Consider the following 21,213-nt stretch of genomic DNA (forward strand, 5'->3'; position numbering starts at 1 on the left):
CAACTGAGCAGCTGGCCCAGTCAAGAAGAAAACAGCTCTGCTGAAAGACGTAGATAGATATGTCATCACTAATAAACAAAAACAACTCAAGTATTGGACTGAACATTATGGAAAGCTATATTCCTGTCAGACTGAAAGCAAACACAAAGAGCTTGGAGGATTACCACAGTTTGAAGTTATAATACAAGTATTTATACTGTTCTGAAAAAATCGGGTTGTCCCCCCCAGACTGGTGAACATAATTCACTCATTACATCAAGGTATGAAGGCAACTGTCTTGCATGAAAACAAAGAATCAAATGCCTTTGACAGCAATAAAAGGGTGAACACAGGTGTATCTTAGCCCCTGTGCACTTTAACTTCTACTTTTCATTCCTGCTTCTTCATGCATTCAAGGACAGTAATGACGGCATTTATTTTCTATCCAGACTAGATGGAGATTTGTTCAACATTGCAAGGTTTAGAGCAAGAACCAAGGTAAAATAGCTAGTTCTGAGAGGTTCACTGTTTCCAGATAACACAGCCTTGATTGCCCACAGTGAATCTTCCCTGCAAAATCTCTTGGGCAGATTTTCTGCATCATTCAGGCACTTCAGGTTGACAATTAGTCTCAAGAACACTGTGATCATGTACCAAGGGTGGACGAACCACTGCCTAGCATCTTTCTGGAGGGCAAATCTCTTTGCATCATTGACATGTTTTGCTACTTGGGTTCTACAATCAGCAGGAATCTTGACCTTCAGACTGAATTGACTAACAGAAATGGAAAAGCAGCTAAGAATTTTGGGTTATTACAGAAACATGCATGGAATAACAACAAATTGTCAACTAATCGAGGATGCAAAACTACAAGACTTGTGTGCTGTCATACCTGCTTCATTGGTTCAGAAATGTAGACTACATATACAAGGTACATAAGGAGACTGAACAGCTTTTACGTGAGATGCCTGCACAAGATCCTGAAAATAAAGTGGGAAGACAAAATCCCAAACACAGATGTGCCAGAGCATGCAGGACTGACACACTTAGAAACCACTATTAAGAAGAGGAGGTTGTGATGGCTCAGCCATGTCAGGAGAATGGGAGGAGACTGTATTCCTAAGAATATTTTGTACAGCAAGATTTGAGACGGCTCTCACCATCTTCTATGGCTGTACCACGATGTGTGCAAAAATTATATGAAATTGTTAAACTTCAATGTAGAAAGCTGAGAGGATTGTGCAGAATCTCATCCCATCTGGAAGGAACATCTGGCACTGGGTACAGCTCAACATGAATCAGCTTTGATCCAGAGTATGGAAGCAAAACGAGAAAGAAGGTAGAAGGGATCTATAAACTCCAACTCAGACAGCACATGGATCTGTGAAACCTGTAACAAGCTATGTCACTCTTGAATTAGGTTTATCAGCCACAAGTGGACTCACCACTTGACCAGGCCTCTTATGCATACACTATGATCCAGTGGATCAACAGTTGCCTATTATTAGGTGCACTTATTCCATGACCTATTACAGTAAAAGCTCTGTTAACTGGCATCTTACAAGCCGGCATGCTCTATCAACCGGCATGCCGGCTTGTAAGGTAAAGTGAAACTGGAAGTGCCTACCGTGGCACTTCTGGTTTCTCTGAGCCCCCATGGCCCGGGGCAAAGCAGCCTGCGCCACTGAGCCCCCATAGCCCGGTGAATAACAGGCTGTGCAGGACCTGCCTCCCTGTCCCGTGGGGCCCGCAGGGCCCGCAGGAGGGTCAGCGATGCTGCGGGAGGGGCGGTGACGTCCCAGAAGTGGTAGGAGAAGCAGCAGCCCGAACAAGCAAGGATGCCTGTTCGGGCTGCTCAATTAACAGGCATCTTTTGTTATCCAGCATCCCCCATTCCTGGGGGATGCCAGATAACAGAGCTTTCACTGTATTTAATTAATTTAAGGGGTTCTTCAAGTCAAGGCTTAACCACAGGCCAAGCTTCTATATATCTATGTATAACACTTTAGATGATAAATTTCAATTGCTGCCTTGACTACATACTGTCTTACAATTGACTAGAAACCGGAGTTTTATTTGAAGAGAAGACAACTCACTAATTCAGTTGGTTTTTTTCCAGTTTGAAGATGTAGGTAGCTGTTTCCATATGAAGTTGCCAATTCTGAAAAAAGCAATAATTAACCGACCTCAAATTTCCTCTTAATATTTGTACCAAAAATAGTATGTCCCTCTTACTAGCACAGCTAGCCATAGCCTCAGAGAATGGCCCACACCTCCCCCAAGCTATTTTACTTCTGTCTCCTTACCTAAGCGCAGAAGAATGCTGCAGTATTTTGAGACACTACCATGTGATTCTTCTTGACTTTTTAATGATGATTGGTAGAATTTTAAGAGAGTAAAAAAATTAGGATTAGACCAATGTCAACCAACAACTTATGTCTGGTCTTTAAAAGGCAGAATAGTTAGGAGACTATTATATTAACATGATGAGAGAATCATAGATCTGAAAACTAGTTTTAAAAATCTTACAGTGAAAAACTCACTATAAATTCTAACCTCTCTATGCTTGAATTAATTTCACCCCATCATAGGATTTTTTCCGTAGACAGAATTCAATGTTATCCAAAAGGACATTATCACTCCTGCATCATATTCTTCCAATAGAATATACCAATGCTTGTCAGTGCATTTTCCCAGACCAAATTCCATAATATTATTTTGTAGTTTCTATGGCACTAAGCTTGACTTCAAGAGAGAAAATAAGGAAAGACCCATTCTCACATTCATGTGCAATTAGTCTGAATTTTTACAGGGGAATTTTTGGAAGCAGCTGCTATCTTTTTTGCCACCAGTTTTTGTGCTTAATTTGAAGCATGATCCCAAATAACCTGACCCTAACAAAACTGCTATATTGTGCTAATGATCCATCCCTAATGGATTTAATACACATCCATAGGTTTGCTGGCCTACTCAAATCCTCTCTCAGTGCAAAGGGGATCCTTGAAAGGAGATGGGAAGGCTGATCTATTCACTTGCATTAAAGTGCATGGAATGTCTCGAAATACTTTTCCAAATGAGTGCATGTACAGTAAAATCCCCATTATCCAGCATTCTACTAGCTGGAATACTTTATTAACCGGCACCACACCGCCGCCACCGCCACCATCTACCACCCTGCAAGCTGTGTGCAGCCATCCTGCACCACCACCCACTACCCTGTGCCACCACTGCTGCTGCATGCAAACTGCTTGAAACCACCCTGCTCCGCCTCCACTGCCATCCACCAGCCCATGCTGTCACCACCACTGCCACTATATGCAAACCCTCCCTCTCCCCACCACTCCAGTATTTTTAGATATCTGGAATTTTTACATAACCAGCACCCGGCATTCCCCACTCATGCCGGATAATAGAGATGTTACTGTATATTTTTACAAATGAATAAAAGAAAGGATAGGAGAAATGGAAAGACGCCAAAACATTTCTAGCTAGCTCACTTGCATGGCATCAGCACAACATACTGCTGCACAGAAAATCCAAGTGGGAGATTTCCAGTAGACTCTTTGCTTCTTGTCTGATAGGTATGTGGAGCACTGTGGAAGAAGACAGCTGCAAGTGTAATGTATAATGACCTCCTTAGCTAAACTAACCCTAATGGAGAAATGTTGACAAAGGCAGGAGTGACTTGTAGAGTGCTATGAAACAGTAACACTATGCCTCAAAAGCTCATACAAGATCTAATGGATTCACATGTTTCACATGCTCATGATTTTCAGCACTTCAGAAACTATTAGTTGAGGTTGCTCAGATTACTGTGAAGATAGCAAAGCCCACTCCTGCTAGCTGCCTTTCTCCATATCTCTCTCTCACATATGCACATACACAAGGCCCAGGATATGTTGACGGGAGATTATATCAAAGGCAAAAAAAGGATAAGCTTTGGTTGCCTCTCTAGAGGTACATATTTTGTAATTCTGCTTAAGTGGATTTAGATGCCTAAGTGTAATCCTACTGTACCCTGCTTGAGCCCCAGAAAAATAATTAATGAAAAAGGTAGAAGCATCCTATATCTACTTCCTGCTTTTTATGATATAGTCTTCAGGCTAAGATAATGGTATGTTAAAGCAGTAAGTGCATTCATGCTTTTTCAGGGATTTGAAGAGGGTGGCATAGGAGCACATTTGTGTGCCTAAAGCCACTCAGGCACCTAATAAGTAGAATAGGATCTGGCCCATTGTGTGTGGTGAAGGGGCTCAGTTTTTCTTGGAAACAGACATATCTCAGTCTCTCAGAGGTCTAAGAAATTGGAACTTTTGACAGTGGACACAGAAGTACTGCACTGAAACTACAGCTGTGTATACCCTCCAATACTGTTGAAGTATGTCATTATGCCTACCACAAAACAAGCAAATTTGGCCTAGTAAGAATACATTTACTACTCATTTGGAATTGGGTTATTGGGACACCATGAATTAGATCTCCCATCTCTTTCCCTGGGTTTATATCACAGGACTCTAACATAGTGCTTGAAAAGTTGGAAAGCTACTGTTTTTGCTGTGCTCAGGCCAAGTGTTTGCAGTGGAGATATACATGGAGTCCTCTTTTAAACGTATTTCAGGCCGCTTCCCTGAGGTGCCTAAAAGCTTGGGAGAACAACATTTTTCTACTACCAATTCTTATGAGGATTAGAAACACAACAGAGCCATGAGACACTGCAGGTCCAAAATCAATGTCAGTTTCCTGTGAGCTGGTGAAAACATCACGTGCCAGAAGATAACCAGTCTCCAAGGGAAAGCACATAAGAGTGATTCTGGGCAATAAAAGCTCTCCACTTGAGTGGCAATGTTTTGTGAGAATGGAGACCCCCAGACATGTTAAAAAAATCCTCTTGAGAGAGCAGGGTCAGTTGTGAGGCTCTTCTCTTTAATCAGAGTGTGTTTTGCAGTCCTGGAGAGAGAGCTAATAGAGAGACAGCTATAGAAGCCACAGAGAATGCTTTGCCTGTGATATTTTCCATTGTGACTTTTTCATTTGAGAAATGGTTGTATACACATCAAGTTGTAAGACAAATAAACCAGCCAGCATGAGATCCTTTCCAATGTGGCTGAGGAAGATGGCAAGGCAAGCTTGATGAGTAGGCCCAGAGACCTTTTATGGTACTGTTTATGAAGGACATCAAACAAGGGAGTATATGGGAATGGGAATGGAGAATGAGAAACTGTATTTATGGAAGACTTATGCCAATGGTTCTCAACCAGGGTAATATTTCCTAATTTGACTCCACAGGATGTGGAGTTGGATAATGCAGTTCCACCTGGCAGCCATGATAGCAGCAGTAGCAGTACCGCAGAGTGAAAATCTCTGCCCTATAGGAAAGATAAGTCTTGCTTTTGGTCCATTCCCTCTGAATCACAATGGGTGTATTTACACCTTCAGTAATGTGCCTTAGATACTGTGAATTTAGTTTGCTACATCCTTAATAAAGAACTAAAGTTACCACACATTAGAACCAGCACATGGTTAATTAGTGACACTTACTGCGCAATAGCCTAATAACACTGTACTGTTTGTGCTGTGATGTCCTACTGTGCAGTGTTATTAGGCTAATGTACAGTAAGCACCTTGTACAGATGTGCCCAGTGGCTAGATATGGACATTCAAAAATTCTAAGGGAATCAATCCAAGTTACATGTTTTTCTGTAAGCAACATAGTTTAGATTGGTAGTGGATAGAGCACACAGTTGCCCTTTGATTTGTGGGGAGGAGGGGGGGAGAATGGTGTAAATCTTAAACCGGGTTCCACCATTTTTAATCCAGTCTATGTACACTGAACTCCTGTTCTGTTACAGGTATACACCAATTTCCAATCACTTATACAAGTGAAAGTATAATGTCTGTACCTGGCCTGTGACAGGATGCCTTCACATGCCACTATCATTGCTGTTAAGGGAAGGGGGAGTGACATCTTATCTTCACTGTGTTCTCCACACAATGAAGGCAGCTGCTACTGCAACCAATGCTGGGTTCTTTGCTTGTTGGCCTTTCACATCACTCATTTCCCATCCATTGTATTCTAATCACTCCCTCCACTTGATACTCTGACTCTATGCTGTCCTTTCACAGCAATTGATTAAAGTGAACTTGGGTTCCAGGACACTCTTGCTCTCTCTCTGTACATATGTTATTTAGTTAGTCTGTAAAGGTGCATATCTACCCTGCTTTCTGACAGAGAGACAAGCAAACACTTTGTTTCTGGTCAGCCCAGGAAGCAGGGGGCCCACTCTGCCTCGCTAAGGTCCTGCCACATGGGGATAAGGACTATCCTGATCCCCATGTGGCCAGAGGAGCTGTCCCACCAGCCAAGACTGCTGCATCCCAGGCACTTGGGGATCGGGTTAGGACCAACCCCCATATGGCCAGGGCAGGCACCCCTCTTTGGTGAGGATGCTGCCTGGCAGCCACATAGGGATCAGGACCCTCCCATTCCACACTTGGCTGGGAAAGGCACCCCTGTGCAGAGCTCTCCCACTGCAGTTGGCTGGTCCAGAGGGTAGGTGGTGGCTAGGTTCCCAGTCCCCACATCCCGTCTGAAACAGCCAGCTCTCCCCACCACACAGAGCTGCTCTGGGGGCAGGTTAGGGCTGGGTTCCCAGCCACCACTCACTCCCCAAAGCAGCCAGCTCCATGCCACACAGAACTGCTATGGAGGGCAGGCATGGGCTGGCTTCCCAGCTCCTGCGCCCACTCCAGAGCAGCCAGCTCTGTGCTACACAGAGCTACTCTGGGGGGTGGGCAGGGGCTGAGTTCCCAGAATCTCCCCATCCACCACCTAGTTCAGCCAGCTCTGTGCCAAGTACAGCAGCTGCTGGTGAGCCCCATGCCTCCCTGTCCAGCAGGAGGCCTGCCAGCAGCTGCCCCACACTCAGGACAGTTCCCAGTGAACCCCCTGCCAGCCAGGGAAGCCCTTGCTCACTGGCAGCTCTGTGTTCTAATGGGCATGGGGCCAGGAGAGCTCTGCCTGCTGCAGCAGCAGCTGTCTCCCAGCCCCATGCACATCAGCCAATATGTATGGAGCCAGGAGACAGCTGCTGCTGCAGCCAGCAGAGCTCTCCTGGCCCTGCACCCATTGGGACCAGCCCTGTGCCCTTGCCACCCCCCAAGGGAAGCCTGGAGCTCCCCTTGGGTGCTGCAGGGGGGCAGAACAAGATGGAAGCAGCCATGTCCCACACTGCTACCACTGGAAACAAATCTGCTCCCAAGAGGGAACACGTGTAGATGTACTCCAAGGGAAGGCTTACTGTACAGTATTTTACTGCATAGTAAGCCTAATGAGAATGAATAGCACATGTAGTTGCACCTTCTGAATGTGCTTTTTCCCTGCATTTAGGAGTTCAGGACACTGCTATTAGTTTTACAGTTTTCTCATTAATATGCAAAATATAATCACATGAAACTTAACTAAAGGTGGGCATGATTTTATACATTCCCTGGGAAAAGAAGGAACAGAAGCAACCCTATTGGGCAAACAACCTATGGTAAAATAAGGGTTATCTTCCATAATTAGGCATGAGGTGCAGTGACCAAGACCAAGAATTGTGCTCCTATCATCTTACACCATTGTCTGTGTCTTTCCAGGATGATAAGTGTAGCCTGACACATTAAAAATATGAAAGGACATTATTTCTCTTTTTACTTCCATCATCTCTTATATCAGGTTTTGTTAGAGTTTTGATTCTCAGTCAACTGCATGACTAAAACAGAGTATCATTACTTCTTTGTTTTCTTCCATTATGTTTTCTTCCAATTGTAGATAAATAGTAAATATTGGTCCATATCTTTCATCAGAAGTTAATAATAATAAGAGGGATATTTTATGACAGAAATGCAGATTTTCAGGAAAGCTATTACTGTTCTTTAACAGGGGCATTTCCTTTTCCCTAATTTTCCATTTGATGATACTAGGAGGTAAATTAGGGGGATCATCCCAGTTTTGGAAGCAGGTTGGAATTAGGCCCCATAAATGTAACCATCTGAGAACATAGATGAGATCTTATTTTTGGTAATATCAATGCTTGGACCAAGTAGGGTGGAACAGAGGGAACTGTTGCCTGAAACAACATATTGACAATTAGGAACTAACAAATGCAAAACAGTGAATTAGGTCAGAAATCAATCTATTGCTCTTCCAGGTAGTGTTGTTATCATAACATTATCTTTACATTCTTCATCAGCATCACAGAGAGCTAGATTCTGTTATATTTACTCACATTGCATCTTTGTCACAAGTAATCACTCACATTTTTATTAAGCTAGTCACCAAGTAAGATATGAATAAGGGTATCTGAATTTTAGTTCAGAATTATAATGTTCTACATGAGACAAATAATATAAAGAGTGCTTTTTGTTATAATTCTCAATATATTAGACCCAACAATCACTGCTAGAAAGAAACGTGTTTTAAACAAAATGTACTAATAGTGTAAGCTATTTTCCCTTGTTTTAGAAAAGTGCATTTGGAAAGCCAACCATGAATTTTATTTCCCCAAAAAACATCTAAAAAAATCATGAAAAATCAAGACTTTATACCAAGGCAATTTCTCAGCTTTAAATCTGGAGTGTAATATGCTTGTGTTGGCTCAATTTACTGTACATTAAGAAGGTACAAATGTGCATACAAAAGTAGGAAGAGGTGGAAATACCACTAAGCACTAATGCTTTTGTTGGAAAGTGAGAAACTGTGAAGTGTTATACTGATTCAAAGTTAATTATGTCATTACTAACCAAAAGGTCAAAGCCACCTAAGCCAAGAGATAAGCACTAAGACATTCATTAAAAGGGGGGAGGAGGGGGAGCACTAAAAGTTCCAGAACAGCGTGTCTTGTGGGGTTTTTTCTTTAAAAATTAAATCACAGTGACCCAAGAATGCAAAACATAAAAAGTACCTCATCCTTACCTCCTTTCAGTGACAACCAGGTGGGGGAGTGCCTGCAGTTAGAGCAGTGCCTCCTGGTAGTCTCTCTCAGGCTAGGAACAGAAGTTACACACAAACTGGTTTAAATGATCAAAAACTGATTTAAACCTGTAACAGAATAGAACCTCAATGTCCATAAACCAGTTTCAAAATGGCTGAAACTAGTTTAAGATAAACCTGGTTGAATGGAGTATCAGACTTAACTGATTTGAGTCAAACCGGTTTATGAAACTTCTGCCCCAGACCTCTTCTTGGTTCAAGTTAAATCAGTCCCCCAGCATCCCAGCATGTGTTCCCATCCTGAGCTGGGCTGTGCTGTCTGCTTCAGAGAGCAGGGTTGGCCCTGCCCCTCTGCTTCCTAGCTGGAGCAATGAGGGATGACTGACAAAGGGCGGGGGGGTGGAGCAAGCCTAGCTGGGAATGCAACCAAATCAAGTGGGGTGGCAGAGGACTGACCCCCCCCAGGCAAGCCCCAGCTGGGGTCTAGGGCCAGAGAGGGGAGTTAAACACCCCCTGCAGAGTCCTGCTTCTGTAATTCATAGATTCATAGATGCTAGGATTGGAAGAGACCTCAATGGATCAGAGTCCAACCCCCTGTCCATGGCAGGAAAAAGTGCTGGGGTCATGTCCAGTCTTTTTTTTAAGACTCCCAAGGTAGGACCTGCCTTGGAAGCCCGTTCCAGATTCTGGCAACCCTAACCATGAAGAAGTTATTTCTGATGTCCAACTTAAATCTACTCTCTATCAGCTTGTGGCCATTGTTCCTGGTTATTCCAAGGGGTGCCCTGGTAAAACAGAGCATCTCCTATTCCCTGCTGCCGCCACCTGGTGAGTTTGTATACTGCCACAAGATCCCCCCTCAGCCTTCTCTTGTGCAGACTGAAAAGGCCCAGGTTCCTCAGTCTTTCCTCATAGGGCCTTCCTCGCAGACCTCTAGCCATATAAGTGGCCCTCTTCTGGACCCTCTCAAAGTTGTCCACATCCCTCTTGAATTTCAGCACCCAGAACTTCAGGGGAAATACATAGGGAGTGCACATGCACCCCCTGAGAGTGCCAGTACACCCCCTGTCAGGCCATGCTCCCTGTTTAGCTGGCAGGCAGGCAGGCGGGCAGGCAAGAGCACCAGTGCCCCACCTGTGAGCGCCGGCTGGGGAGCAGAGCCACCAGCAAAAGCAGTCACACCACTTCCGGAAGTAGCCGTGGAAGTTCCAGAAGCGGCACAGTTGCTTTTACGGTGAGTAAGCTTGGCCGCAGGGACCCACCCCCCCCAGCCAGCGGAATTAGCCCCCTCTGACTCGAGAGGCACCAGACACCCATGCAGAACTGGATGTAATACTCCAGCTGCGGCCTGACCAGTGCCGTATAGAGGGGAAGCATCACCTCCCTGGACCTGTTCATGATGCACCTACTAATGCATGAGAAAGTGCAGTTAGCTCTGCTAATTACTTCAACACATCAACGACTCATATTCATCTTGGAGTCAACAATGAATTGAAGATCTTTTTCCGCCACTGTGCTGCTGAGAAGGCCATCCCCCAACTTATAGGTGTGCTGGTGATTCCCTCTCCTTAGGTGCAACAACTTGCACTTGTTCTTGCTGAATTGCATCCTACTGTTCCCTGCCCACTTCTCTAACCTGTCCAGGTCCACCTGGATTCGGTTTCTTCTCATCAGTGTGTTTACTTCGCCCCATAGTTTTGTGACATCTGTGAATTTGGACAGAGTGCTTTCCACACCCTCATCCAGGTCGCTGATGAAGATATTGAACAGCTCCGGCCCAAGGACTGAGCCTTGGGGGACCCCACTACCCACATCTTTCCAGGTTAATACCGACCCATCCACCACCAATCTCTAGGTATGACCTGTAAGCCAGCTTGCCACCCACATGACTGTATAATCATCTATGACACAGCTGTTGAATTTGTTTATGACAAGAGGATGGGATACTGTGTTGAAGGCCTTCTTAAAGTCCAAGTAGATGACATCTACCTTGACTCCTGCATCTAAGCATTTAGTGACCTGATCACAGAAAGAAACAAGGTTAGTCAGGCAGGATCTACCTACTATGAGCCTGTGCTGATTGCCCTTCAGCATTATATTACCCACTGGACTTCTACAAATGTGATCCTTGATAATTTTTTCAAGGATTTTCATAGATTCATAGACGTTAGGGTCAGATAGATAGATAGATAGATAGATAGATAGATAGATAGATAGATAGATAGATAGATAGATAGATAAGTCCGACCCCCTGCATAGGCAGGAAAGAGTACTGGGTTCAGATGACCCCATCCAGATGCCTATCTAACCTCCTCTTGAAGACCCCCAGGGTAGGGGAGAGCACCACCTCCTTTGGGAGACCATTCCAGATTTTGGCCACTCGAACTGTGAAGAAGTTCTTCCTAATGTCCAGTCTAAATCTGTTCTCTGCTAGCTTGTGGCCATTATTTCTTATAACCCCCAGGGGTGCCTTGGTGAGTAGAGCCTCATCAATTCACTTCTGCGCCCCCATGATGAATTTATAGGCAACCACAAGGTCACCTCTCAACCTTCTCTTGCGGAGGCTGAAGAGGTCCAGGTGCCCTAGTCTCTCCTCGTAGGACTTGGCCTGCAAGCCCTTACCCATATGAGTGGCCCTTCTCTGGACCCTCTCCAGGTTATCCACATCCTTCTTAAAGTGTGGTGCCCAAAACTGCACGCAGTATTCCAACTGCGGTCTGACCAGTGCCCGATAGAGGGGAAGCATCACCTCCTTGGTTCTGTTTGTCATGCATCTGCTGATGTACGATAAAGTGCCATTAGCTTTTCTGATGGCTTCGTCACACTGACAATTCATGTTCATCTTGGAGTCCACTAAGACTCCGAGATCCCTTTCCGCTTCCGTTCCACCAAGCAGGTCATTTCCTAGGCAGTAGGTGTGCTGGACATTTTTCCTCCCTAGGTGCAGCACTTTGCATTTCTCCTTGTTAAACTGCATTCTATTGTTTTCTGCCCATTTGTCCAACCTGTCCAGGTCTGCATGTAGCTGTTCTCTGCCCTCCAGTGTGTCCACTTCTCCCCACAGTTTTGTGTCATCAGCAAACTTGTACAGAGTACACTTCACTCCCTCGTCCAAGTCACTGATGAAGACATTGAAGAGGGTCCAAGGACTGAGCCCTGCGGGGCCCCACTGCCCACGTCCTTTCAGGTCGATACCGACCCATCCACCACCACTCTCTGGGTACGATCCTCTAGCCAATTTGCCACCCACCAGACTGTGTAATCATCCAAGTCACAGCCTCTTAATTTGTTCACCTGTCTGGGGTGGGATACCATATCAAAGGCCTTCCTGAAGTCTAAGTAAGTGATATCTACCCCTACTCCTGCATCCAAGTGTTTTGTAACCTGGTCATAAAAAGAGACTAGATTAGTCAGGCATGATCTACCTGCTACGAACCCATGCTGGTTTCCCCTCAGCATAATTTTTCCTGCTGGGCTCTCACATATATGAGCCTTAATAATCTTTTCAAAGACTTTACCAAGGATGGAGGTGAGACTGACTGGCCTGTAGTTGCCAGGATCCTCCTTCCTCCCCTTCTTGAAAATGGGGACCACGTTGGCCCTTTTCCAGTCCTCCGGGACCTGGCTCGTGCACCACAAGTGCTCAAATACTCTTGCCAGTGGCTATGCAATGACATCAGCAAGTGCCTTCAGTACCCTCTGATGGAGCTCATCCAGGCCTGCCAACTTAAATGCATCCAGTCCTTCCAAGTGACTCTGCACCATCTCAGGGTCAGCGCTTGGTAGTCCGGTGCCCTACTGTTGTCTCTCTATGATCCCATTGTGAGACTTGTTTGGACCCTCGTTTAGGAACACTGAGGCAAAGAAATTGTTGAGGAGTTCAGCTTGCTTATCCTTTCCCAAGGATAGAGGAGAAACTAACTGGTCTATAGTTACCGGGATCCTCCTCCCTCCCCTTCTTGAAAATAGGGACCACATTGGCCCTTTTCCAGTCCTCTGGGACCTCACCTGAGCACCATAAGTGCTCAAACAATTGTGACAGTGGTTCTACTATGACACTGGCTAACTCTTTCAGTACCCTTGGATGAAGCTCATCCAGTATCGCTAACTTACACACATCCAGCCCCTCCAAGTGTCTGTTTAACAGGTTGGTTTAACCAGCCAGTAGATGGGCTGGTGTTCCTCCTGCTTCTATCTGTAACGCATATGGGAGATTTGTCTAGATCCATGCTCAAGAACAGAGAGACAAAAAAAATCATTGAAGAGCTCTGCTTTGTCCCTCCTCTCTGTCACTAACTGCCTTAGTCTCTCCTGCAGGGTTCCTATGCTGCCCTGCACCCTTTTCTTTTTGTTCCCTATAGACCTGAAGAAGGACTTTTTGTTGTCCTTAATTTTTGTTGCCAGCTTAAGTTCTAATCCTGCTTTGGCCTTCCTGACAGATTCCCTACAAGTGTGAGCCAAGGAGGTATAGCCAAGTGTGAGCCAAGTAGTAACCCCCTGCTTCCACAGCCTGTACGCTCCTTTTTTTTCTCTTAGGCTTTCCTGGATGTCCCTTTATCTAAGAGGGATTCTTGACCCCTTTGCCCCCTTTCCTACGCAGTGGGATTGTCTCCTTCTGCGCCCGAAGGATCATTTCCCTGAGGAACGACCACCCTTCCTGGACTCCCATTTTGTCAATGCTCTTGAGCTTTAATACCCGACTAACTAATCTCCTAAGCACCCTGAAGTCAGCCTTTCTGAAGTCTAGGACTTCTGCCCTACTGATTACTTTTCCCACCCTTTGCCAGATAGTGAATTCAATCAATTGATGGTCACTATCCCCTAGGCTACCTTATATCTGCATATATGCCACTAGGTCATCCCCTGTAGCCAACACCAATTCTGGACTGCAAATCCCAGAGGCCTCAGGGGTAGCAGGAAGGGGAAGTGAATACACAGCCAAAGAGCCATGCTCTAGCACCCTCCAGCTTCTGGCCTGAGCCACTGGAGGCATGTGGCTGCATTTCCTGAATCAAAGGTAAATATCTGTTCACTTCTATTTCAATTTAATGTGTGCATCTTAGACTAACCTGCAAAGACTGAATCAATTCAGCCTCAGGCTTTTTGACCATCTGTACCTAGCCTCAGGGAACAGGGAAGAGAACTACAGGAGGAAGTGGCAAGGCTCCAAAGCATCCTCTGTCATGAGGAGTTCATCAGTTTGATGCTGGAGGAAGAAATAAGGAGGATGAACTGCCAGAAGCAGTGCTAGAGAAGGGAGAGGACATGGATTCCAATGAAGTTGGACGTTGGAAGCTTGTGACCTCTGGCAGCAAAAAGAAATCTTCATCTCTACTTTCCCAAGGATAGAGGAGAGCAGTTCATCTGGAAAATATATATGAAGCCCAAGCAACATAGGGTGAGGAGCATATTCCATTGGTGGAGGAGGACAGGCCAGGCCTCCCCAAGTTGGGAAGGGCTGAGACAACTACCACCAAGAAGTAATGGGTGGTGGTGGTTAGAGACTCCATTCTGCAGGGGATGGAGAGATCCATCTCTCAACCTGACCTGTTGTCCCAGGAAGTCTGCTGCTTTCCCAGAGCCCAGATCCAAGATATCATGGAGATATTACCAAAACTCATCCAGCCCTCTGACTACCACCCCATGCTGTTCATCCATGTGGGCACCAACAATACTGCCAGGGGAGACCCTAAGCAGATCAAAAGAGACTACAGAGTTCTGGGTACAAGGCTAAAGGGGACAGAGGTGGTGTTCTCTTTGATCCTTCCCATCAAGGGAAAGGGCCCAGGCAAGAGCAGGTGCATCCTGCAGATCAATGCCTGGCTGCACAGGTGCTGTCACCAGCAGGGCTTTGGCTTCCTTGACCATGGGATGACGTTCCAAGAAGACAGAATGCTGAGAAGAGATGGGATCCACCTGATGAGGACAGGGAAGAGCATCTTCACAGATAGGCTCACTAACCTAGTGAGGAGGGCTTTAAACTAGGCTGACTGGGGAGTGGAGACCAAAGCCCTGAGGTAAGTTGGGAAGTTGGTGACCTGAAGAAAGAGCAAGCAGAAGGGGGCAACAGGGGAAGTGTTCTCACACTTACTGAGAAAACAGGGCAATCACCTAGATACACTAGCTGCCAGTACACAAATGCACAGAGCCTAGGAAACAAGCAGGAATAATTTAAAGTCCTTGCAGTCACAGAACTATGACATGGCTGGAATAACAGAGGCTTGGTGGGATAGCTCGCATGACTGGAGCACTGTCATGGGTTGATATAAACTGTTCAGGAAGGACGGGCAGGGGAGAAGAGAAGGAGAAATTGCACTTTATGTAAAAGAGTCATATGAATGCTCAGAGCTCCAGTATGAAATTGGAGATAGGCCTGTCAAAAGTCTCTGGGTTAGGGTCAGAGGAGAGAACAACAAGGGTGACATCATGGTGCAGCTCTGCTATAGACTATCAGATGAGGAGGAAGTGGTGGATGAGGCTTTCTTCAAGTGGCTAGCAGAAGTTTCCCAATCACAGGCCCTGGTTCTTATGGGGGACTTCAACCACTTTGACATTTGCTGGGAGGACAATACAACAGTGTGCAGGCAATCCAGGAAGTTTTGGGAGAGTGTTGGGGACAACTTTCTGATGCAAGTGCTGAGGCAGCCAACTAGGGGCCATGCTCTTCTTGACCTGCTGCTCACAAACAGGGAAGAATTGGTGGGGTATGTACTAGAAAATGGCAACTTGGGCAGTAGCAACCATGAGATGATTGAGTTCAGGATCCTAAGGAAAGGAAGGATGGAGAGCAGCATAGTAAGGACCCTGGACTTCAGAAAAGCAGACTTCAACTTGCTCAGGGAACTCATGGGTAGGATCCCCTGGGAAGCCAGTAGAAGAGGGAGAGGGGTCCATGAGAGCTGGCTGTACTTTAAAGAAGTCTTACTGAGAGTGAAGAAGCAAATGATCCTGATGTTCAGGAAGACTAGCAAGTATGGCAGAAGTCCAGCTTGGCTTAGCAGGGATCTCAACATTCAGCTAATTCACAAAAAGGAAGCTTATAAGAAGTGGAAACTTGGCCAACCAACTAGGGAGGAGTATAAGTGCGTTGCTCGGGCACGCAGGGATAAAGCAGTAATCGCCCATACTGTAGCAACGTCGCTGTACGGTGACATGTAGACACACCCATAGTGTAGTTTCCTTTGTGGCTTTGTGATTTTTCTTTATAGTTCCTTGTGTTATGAGGCTTTACAGAATTCCTGCTGCCCCATTTCTTGATACTGATAGATGTAGTCCATCTTAGATCCTTTATCCTTTTGATTTGCCAATGTAGTTTTGATAAGACTGCCATCCCTTACATTTTAGCCATTCTGTTGTATTTTGTTATAACAAGCACAAGGTGACATTCAGCACCTTGATGGTTGTAACTTCTTACTAGGCCCATCTTGCTTTCCCACAGCACTCTAACCCTGCTTGAGTGCAGGCAAGAAAACTGGAAACTTCCTCTAGGACATGTATATCTCCCTATAATTTGAAGGGGGAAAAATACTCCTTTCTGAGCTTTCATACTCTCACATCATGCTTATAGCAACATTCACCTTTTGGAGTTCATAAATGCAGGCCTACATTGCTATCCAAAATGCCACTGCAAAGATTATTTTGACTATATTACCCCTTTCTTTGCATCCTTCCAATGGCTAGCCTAACAAACACAAGACTTTCATTTTGAAGGCGTTGTATGCCTGTCCACATTCTATCTATCATCTCTCCTTCAGCAATGATAGGCTGGCTCTAATCTCCCACCGCTTTCTGATTCCAGTCTCCACTGCCCATTTGTTAAGCTTTCACACAAATACCTTTGTGTTTTCTCCCATGTTGGTCTTCATGCACAGTAGGAGTTCCCTGAAAAAGTCACCAAAATTACCTTATAATTCTCCTTCAAATCCCTTCTTTAAAACCTTTATCATGATACCCACAACATTTTGACAATAGTTAGACCACTGATGTGCTATGTTTATTGCCCAGCATGCTAACCAGTATTATTTTGTGTTCTTGTTTTTCATATCTATCTGTTGTCTCTTATCTTAAGCTTAAATTGAAAGTTCTTTGGGACAGGCCTAGTACACTGGGGGCCTGTTGTGTGATCAGGACTCCTAGATACTAGAGTATCCATAATACTAATAAATATTTTCTGCATTTGTTTATGCAGAAGACTGCTTACTCATTGGAGATAGCCTGAATATTTGTAGGCTAAATACAGTTGACAGTAATTGCTTCTCTAGTATTAACTGTCCATTGTATACCACTCATTAATTCCAGTCTAAACTCACTTTTACAGTTTTCCTAAAAACTATGTAAAAAGAAACTTTTATCTATTACATCCAGGTGACCCCCTCAGCAGCAAACAATGATATTCATTAGCGAAATTCCATTCTGGTTTAATTAGGTCAACATTATCCATCAAATAGATCCCTTACTCTTATATTTTAGGCCAAATTCAGGCAAGTGTTAAGGTTTAACATTACACAAGTAGCCCAGTTAACTTCAAATTAAGTTGAGGTGCTTTGCTGGATTGGGGCCTATGTGCATAAAGCATTTCTGATTTGGTGTGCAAATCCCTGCAGGCTCTGTTGCCATTAGTCACAGTCTCTAGTATGACAAATTCTATATTTGTCTGCATAATTTGCTTCAAATTCCACAGCCTCCACACTTTACAATTAATTACCACTCCCTTCCTTTCAAAGATAGATTACAAAAGGCAAATCTAACAACAACTGTATTGCTGGTGGTAGCATGTCAGATGTCACCAACTTAGAATCTGAGTCTTCCAAATGCACTGCCATACTTTACCTTTAGAGGGAGTAGATGATTTGGCTATTGCCTAGGTATTCACAATCAAGAGGTGAGATGGTGAGAATGGGGTCATACTTGAAAAGCATACTGCCATAAGGTATTTTGCCTTGCCAAACTATACAAATATCAAGAAACAAGGGCTGCTACATCATCATAGCATGGTAGCTTTTCCTATAATGTACCTCCTAGGTGTGATGTGTGGAACAAAAGATGGCATAGAGAATCTACAACACTGTTAGCGGCTTGGTAACACTGGTTAAACTGCTTGCTAAACTGTAGCCTCACTGCTGTGAGTTTTTGTGGAGTGCTACCTACTGGGAGTCACAGGTAAAGGGTTTTCTAGAAGTTAAAAGTTAAAGGACATTTGCTGCTGATAGCTCGTGTCAACAATCAGTCACTTTTGAGCGTGGACAAGACTGGGGCTCACAAATTACATTTTGTATGTATTACCATCCCTGTTCTTTTTCAAATGATTTTCATTGCACATTTCAACTAGCTCAAAAATGAAATAAAACTCCTGCCCTGCCCTGGCCGTGTTATCCATTAAGGTCATTCAGATACTCAGTTTGCTTATGTGACTTCCCAGGTTCTGTAGGCATCAGAGTTTAGGTTTCAGTTGCTAAATCTCCTTTTGGAGCTGTAGGCTGGAGTCTGCAGAAAAGGTTTTACTGTGTGTTAACTGCCAGTCACAGAAAGTACAAAATAATTTGGTTGAGTCAGGCACTTCTGACTTCCTGATTAGTTTTCAAGATGTCACATCCAGGAAAAAAAGGGAGGGAAATAGGGTCCCTTTATCTCTTAAGAATAGGATGCTAACATATTTCAGATACAAAAGGGAAGACATTTTGACACTGGAGGCATAACATTATGGAAATAAAAGTTCTTTAAAGATTAAGTAAAACTCATTTCAAAGAGAAATTGGTCTTTGTTAATTAAAAATGGAATTTTCTTTAAACCAGAAAACATAAAAAATACTTCCATTTCAACAAGTTTTTGTGTATTCTTAGAGAATGTCATCCACCTCTGATTGAATGTTCTGCCCTATAAAATAAGCTTTCATTTTAAAAATTCTCACTGTCATCCTTGTGAAGATACTTTTCTAAACAAGACATGTAAATGAAGCAAAGTTGTTTTATAAAAGGTTTGAGGGGTGTGAACACACTCCCTCTCAGTGTAAAACCTGAAACCTAGTAGCGACAATTTCAATAGTAAGGTTGTTAACTATTTACACAACTGATCATTTTTACAGAAACATTCAACTGTTTCTGAAGTACTTCACTCCAAAATACAAACAGCCTCACACTGTTCCCCGTACACACCAAAAGTACCCACTGTTTCCTAGTCAGCTGCCAAAACTTCCAGCAGCAAGAACCTAACATGTCTAGGTGGATCTCTAAAGCACTGTGCTGAGAGTGTTTGAGAGACATACAAGATAGGTATAATGTGACATAGATGGATAAGAGTTCTTTGCTCTTAAGAATGTAATTTTAATGCCATGTACTACATCATTAGGGACCTACTTAAATTGAGATTTTGCAGATTTTGTGGAAATTGCAAAATCAGATGATCTCTGAAATCCACAGGGGAAAAACAACTTACTAAAAATAAAATGGTGGCTCCTCAGTGGGATCAAGCAGTCCTACTAGCTGTGCAGCATGGCATGAAGGGAGCTACTGGCATGAAGGCAAGCAGGCAAGATGGCTTCTACCCCCACCCCTCACTGATGATTGGCTGAGAGGGATGCCTGTTGTGCAGCCCCACATCCCCACCAATCAATGGCAAAGGATGGGGTCACATGATGGACAGCTTTCAGCCAACTGGTGGCAAGAGGTGGGGTCATGTGAAAGACAGCCCTCTCCACCCTAGGGTGGCCATCATAGAGGACAGTCTGGCTGTCCTCTTTTGGTACAAAATTCGACACCTTTATGTCCTCTGTTTTTCTCTTGAAGAGAAAAGCAGAGGACATAAAGACATCAGGTTTCTTATCAAAAGGGGACAGAGGACAGAGTAGCAGAAAACCAGAATGTCCTCTATGATGGCCACCCTACTCCACCCATCATCGGTGGGAGGGGGGAAGGCACTGGGACCCCTCAGCCAATCAGAGGCATGGGGCAGGCTTACCACAATAAGCCCACGAAAATGATGGCCGGCCTTGCAATTTGCCTGTGAAATCATCCGGCTGCTGCCTTGGGTTGTGTAGATCCTTATACATCATGCAAGAGAATTGGCATTTTTGCTTAGTGCTGACTTCTCCACTGTTTTCTCTGGAACTTGGAATAAGAGTGCAACACATATAAAGCCCAGAGTTTCCTGCTTCCAGCTCTAAACTATCATTTCCTCAGTTATGAACCTCTTCCCTTGTAGAGGGGACCTTGCAAGAGAGGAAAGGAATCGACATTCAGACTGCCATCTTTAGACATGTTGGAACCTCTTACGTTTTATGTTTATCCAGAGAAACTAAAAATTAGCCCATGTGAAAATTCCTCAGATTCCAAATGTTTTGCCCCCTCAAAGGGTTTTGAAATCACCACTGGTTCCTGAAGGGTGTACATTTTCACATAAAAAGAGCTGTCCAGACATTATGTCACAAAGAACTTCTCAGTGTAAACCAAGTAGTGTTCCTTGGTTTAAGGTAAGCAGAAGCCACTTCATCTTCTCAAGGCCTATGAATGCTAAATCCTAATACTGCCTCTGATATTGGACACCTCCAGGGAAGAAGACAGCTTAATCTGCACATCACAGAGCAACACGCTCACAAAAGGACTCTCAGATACCCAGGGGAATAAACTTTGAACCTCTACCTCCCCTGTGCAAAATGGAGTTCCTTTTCTATCTAGGAGGACTTTTACAACCTTTGAATTCTCCGCAGCCTGACGAAGGGTGTATGTGCCCAAAAGCTTTCAAAGAAAGATTTTATTTGCTACTATTTAGTTGGTCTAATAAAAGGTATCACCTCTGACCCAAGAGCATTGTATATCTCTTTTTCTCAGACCAACACAGCTATAACATAGATCCCTGAACCCTAATGCTGACATTTTATTTACAACTGCTGTTAATAATCTTATTGTTGATTACTTTAGCAGAAATATCTAACATGTTGCCCCTTTCAAAAACAAATACAAAAACTCTTGACATTTGCCTTCAAGTGAGTCACCTTCTGAAAAGATCATGTTCTTGAACTGTTCCCAAGTTTAAAAACAGCCTTGTTCCCTATCACTTCAAGTCCAACTCCTTCTCTCCACAGAACAAAGGCATATAAAGAGTCAGCAGTAATAAATAAAATAAGCATGTACTAATCCTATTGTCAAATAAGAGCCTCATTCTGCAAAAAATTTTAAAACCTGTTTAAAATAGTCCTTGTTGTTTTCTAATTTCCATTTTTAACTGTAAAGTTCCTTTCAGTTTCCTGCTCAAAGGGTAGTTAATGATTG

Source organism: Alligator mississippiensis, chromosome 1 (genome assembly GCF_030867095.1).
Source record: "Alligator mississippiensis isolate rAllMis1 chromosome 1, rAllMis1, whole genome shotgun sequence".
NCBI lineage: Eukaryota > Metazoa > Chordata > Crocodylia > Alligatoridae > Alligator > Alligator mississippiensis.